Raw genomic sequence first — 5577 nt, 5'->3', positions numbered from 1 at the left:
CGCTAGTAAAAAGACAAACTACGAACGCAATTTTTTCGCTGGGGCAGTTTTGTTCATACTGTGTGAAAAATTGATCATAGATTGAACGAGTTGTAGTATCTATGCAGGGTTTTTTTTGCGAAAAAACTTCCAATCTATTTATCTTCAATCATGGCAGTACAACGAACAACAGAAATAAAAATTACATCCAGATTCGTAGACCATCTAGCGACAACTACGAGCACCGAAGTGAGCCGAAGGCGCGCCGCCGTCATCGCCCCTCCATCACCGGAGCCGGACACAACTTGTTGTAGTAGACAGTTGGGAAGTCGTCATGCTAAGGCTCCATAGGACCAGCACCCCAGAACAGCAACTGCCGCTGATGAAAAATAACGTAGATCGGAAGGATCCAAACCGAAGACGCACGAACGCAGACGAACAATGACGAGATCCGAGCAAATCCACCAAAGATAGATCTGCCGGAGACACACCTCCACACGCCCACCAACGATGCTAGACGCACCGCCGGAACGCGGGCTAAGTGGGGAGACATTTGTTCCATCTTCAGGGAGCCGCCGCCGTCTCGCCTTCCTGAGTAGGACACAAACCCTAACAAGATTGAAAAAAACTTTAACGGAGCCCTCCCGCCGGCCCTTGCCAGGATCCACCGCGCCTCCATGGCCCTAGGGCCACCGGAGACGAGGCGGACCTGCGCCGGGGCCGGTGAGAGGCACGAATCCTAACTTTCGTTCTTGAAGAAGGAGGAGGCGGCGGAGCCCTGGCTCTAGGTAGATGGCCGACATATACTTATTTCTGTATCACACGAGGGGTGGCTGATTGTTACTCCCTTTTGTCCGAAAAAACTTGTCCCAAACTTGTCGCTCAAAGGGACAAACTTTTTCGGACGAAGGGAGTACGTGTTAAAAATATTATAGAGTGAAAGTAAAAGAGACACATGAAGAGTCCAAATGATCAATTAGTTCCATTGCAACGTGGGAGACCCACTTATATACATGGTAAAGGGGTGTGTTGGGGAGACACCTCTTCCCCAACAGACACCTCCTGGGAGGCATCCCTCCCATACAATTGATCACATATTTTTATTTCTCAACACTCCCCCTTGATCAATTCGTCATATGTATATTGCAAACTGAAAACTCCTCCAAAAACCCTGTGGGAAAAATTGAGGAGAAACCTTATAATAATGTGCCATCGAAAACTCCTTTAAAACCAAGTGAGAAAAATATAAGGAGAAACCAATATGGCACATATCCGCACTTGTAGTTATATTATTGTCTCGTTAAAAACCTTATATGAGAAACATCATGGAAAACTCATAAAGGGAAAAAGAGTACAATATGAGTGATCTCAAGATCACCAACGGGTTATAACTTGGGATTTTACTCCCCCTTAAATTTGCAAACCTCAAGAATATCTCATACCAATTCCACGAACCTAGTTCTGGAATATAAATATTGATAGAGACATTGTGAATATCACAATAATTTGTTTGCATACTATCCTCTTACATTTTTGTAATTCACAAGGATAAATATAACCCATAAGCAATACAAGTGACATTATCTTGGTAGATAATGATAATTCCACATGATTTCACATGTGGCCAATCATTCTATGAAGTCATCCACATTTTCTGATGCTTCAAATGATATAGAATGATCACTGGAAGGATTCGCTTAGAGTCTATTCTGAATACTTTCTTCAAAGTACTCTTCCAGCAAACCCAGTCTTTGATATGACATTGTGGGATCAAATAATTAGCCACTATCAATATATCAAACCATGGTCCCATCTTGATTTTTCGAATGAAATTGATCAAGACCCTCCGTGCCTTGGATATATCCCAGGATATTCCTTACACAAACCTTATACCTTTCAGAGAATTGCACTCTCAATAAATTGCCAAAAACTATAGTGTCAGGCCTGACATATTTTGCAAGATATATGAGTGCTTCGATGGTATTTAGATATGGCAATTCATGCTCCTCTATCACATCACCATCTACCCTATGTCTCAAGGATCTATATCCCATATTAGGTATAACATGACCATATGTGTCTTTGATATAATATATCCATATTGGACCTCTCCAATACTTTCGGATATATGAAGACTGATATCTTAGGGGAATATGCTCAAGTCATAAGCTTAGCATAATTTGGTTTAACCCAAATATCCGTCTTAACATGATTGTGTGTATTTCATGTCTTATATAGACTTTGATGATAAGATCATCGACACCACAAATTAAGGTGATGTACAATCCAACCCAGGATTTCTTCATGAATACACGTCAACAATCATTAGTATGAGAGTAATCCTTGTCAAGGAATAACTCACTTAGTCGGTTGCACCACACAATTCTCTGACTACTTCAAGTCATAGAATGACTTCAGAAGTTCCACACATGCATGTTGCGATTTACCTTTGGATTCAGAATATTAAGTCATTCAATGACTTCAATATATACATCCAAACTAATTGACCCATGGGAGTATGTAGACATTACATACATCAACCGTGTGGATCTATACTGCCATTAACATTCAGTATCGAAACATAATTCCACTCATACCAAGAAGGTATGTTATATCGTAACCGATGTCGGGTCTCTGCGAAAAACCCTTGTGCTACAAGCCTCGCTTTCTCACCACCTCATTTATTTTTGTTTCCAAACAAAAATTCACTTCTCTTCCCTCTGGAAGATACTTATGAGGAGCAGGTTTTACAATGGTAAATACCTCTCTTTTGATGAGCGAGTGCCAATCTTCCTTAATTGCTTCCTTTCATTTGAACCAATATAAGTGCAACAACACTCTCCATGGATTTGGTTCAGGGCCCAAAAGGATTCTAGCAATTCTCGAAAGAATTTTATGTCGACATATGTAGACTTTCTCATATATGATTCTCATGAATCAATATCATTGTGGAATTCTTATTACGCCTCTTAACTCCTTGTGATTTCCCACAACAACGGAGTCAAGGTGTTTCGATGTCCCAACACATAAAAATGTGTGCACATATGTGTTGGACTTTGGATGCCGCGCATCCCTCAGGTGTCATTCAACCAGAGGTTGAATCATATTTACTGATCGAGGGGTCAATCTCCTCTGTTTTCGCCGAAACATATGAGAACTTAATCTCATGCGACCAGAATTATCCCCCTCTTGCTCTCATCTAGGGAGACGAGTGGTTTATTAGGTACCTCCACTCGTTCTGGTACTTGACCATAGTGACAACTTTGTCATCAGTAGATATACTTGGCAGATTATTTGCAATATGCTGCAAATTTTTCATAACTTGAACCTGCATTTCAGATTCTTAAGTACGTGGACAAAATGTCTATGACATTTCTTATCCATTTCCTGGCATTCTTTATGGTACTCATCTCCCCCTAATGCCAGAAAATGTTCTTATTGCAAAAGCAATCAGCGTATGGGCTGCAAATAACTCCCCTATAAGGGTTAAGGTATTCGGCGGATTAACGAACATACCACAGTTATTCCTCATATAGATCCCAACCATATGTGAAGGCCCATGATGTACGCTGGGGTGGTGATATCGGTATACAACCGAATTACCGCAGATGGGAAATACTTCACTTATTTCCACGTACAAACTGCAAGGGGGTGCAGTATCATTTGATCTCATTTAGATCAAATATGCGGAGTGTGAGACCGCATGTTACCATCAACAAAATGTTGGTAAATCACAATTCTGCAACATTGGCTATGCAATATTGAATCTCTTTCATAAGAGATCAAGCCAAACCATTCTGGTTATGTACTATATACTGAATATAACCATTGAATGCTCGTGAATCAAGTTCAACGACATTTCTATTCCAATGGAATTATCCCACATGAGGATAATTTGCTCCAAATTCGTCAATTTGAGCAATTAATTCAGTAAACACATGGTTTTGTGTGAATGATACACATCTAAGACCATGTTCTAGATGCATCTATGAACACCATGAAGTACCAACATAACCCAGATAATGGTTGAATAATCCAAACATATTCTTGAATGCAATCAAGAGTATTGGCTGGCTCATTTCAAATTTTAAGGTGAGAGTGCCTTAAAATTAATTCCCCAATGTCACATGCAGTGCACAAAACAATCTGATGATTGTTGGGAATATTGCAACTTGTCAAGTTGGAGCCAACAGAATTGTCAATAATTTCTCTAATCGTCCAATATCATAATGACAAAGGAGGAAAAATTATTATATATGCAACAAGATTGAGTATAAACTAATTCATACACTCAATTATCTCAACTATCATGTCCGAGGGACAAGATGTTGCAATTTATACTATATGTAGTAGTACAATTATAGGCCAATGATATTTAAGGATAACTAGGAGACTACACGAGATCTCCAGAATATCTTTGGAATATCATTCCACAAGCATATCATCAATATAGAGGAGTCTATTCCCCTTTTGTCATGCCAGAATGTTCTCTGGTTGTTTCCTTTTGAAGTAGAACTTCAAACTTATCCCATTAAAATCATTTGCCTCCAGTGAGCCGGTGGTATGATTCAACCCAATACTTGACCGATTGGTAATCATTAGTACGACATTTCGTAAAACCACCATTTTGACAAACTTGAAAGTTGTCATTATGATCATTTAAATTAAATGATCCATTCCCTTTTGAGATATACACTCAATTTCTGCTTGTCATTTTTTTCTCTTCACTTTACATTCAACTCCTCGTGGTTCTCTAACCACTATTGCTTAGTACTAAGAGTACTAGCGTGAATTTCAGGCATTGCAACCTGAAACAAAGATGATATTTCTGTTTACCATCCTAGGAGAATGTAAAGTGCAGTAAGGACTTATAGTCAGATATGTATCTGAAGCCGCCTTATCACATAATCTCAACTTAGTGTTGATTTATAGACAGCAGAATAATAAGCCTCAACAGACTTGAAGTCCTTAATACGAATGAATAATCATTCGTGTGATGCTTATAACAATATATCTCGCCTCAGTGAAGCCTTAGAGGGAAAATGGATATTCGTTATCCATTACATACTAAGTTTATAAACCGAGTCATAGCGATGTCACATAAACACTACTGGAATCCACTTATTTGCCGTCTGCCACCTCTTTGCCGTCCACTGGCTGACGGCAAAGAAGGTCTTTGCCGTCAGCCACAAGAAAACAGACGGCAAAGATGTGGCTGATGGCAAACGAAGTCTTTGCCATCAGCCAGTTCTTTGTCGTCCGCTGACTGACGGCAAAGAATCTTTGCCGTCCGCTAGCAGACGGCAAAGAGGTGGGTGGGTCCAGTTATTGTTTAACCAACTCAAGCCCACCGGCCCCACCTCTTTGCCGTCCACAAGCGGACGGCAAAGAAACTTTGCCGACCGTTGGCTGACGGCAAAGAGGCGGCTACGTTAACGGCCGTCCCGCCCCGTCTCTTCTCCCCACTCTCTCATTCGTCCCCACCCACACCCGCGCCGCCGCCGCCGACCCCGTCTGTCGTAGCCGGCTGCCCCGCCGCCCTACACCCCTCCCCTGCGACCCCCGACCTCCACCGCACCCCCGCCGCCCCTTCCACTT

The sequence above is a fragment of the Triticum aestivum genome, chromosome 5D (genome assembly GCF_018294505.1).
Source record: "Triticum aestivum cultivar Chinese Spring chromosome 5D, IWGSC CS RefSeq v2.1, whole genome shotgun sequence".
In the NCBI taxonomy this organism is placed as follows: domain Eukaryota; kingdom Viridiplantae; phylum Streptophyta; class Magnoliopsida; order Poales; family Poaceae; genus Triticum; species Triticum aestivum.
The sequence above is the reverse complement of the archived record's forward strand: the minus strand, read 5'-3'. Positions refer to the sequence as shown.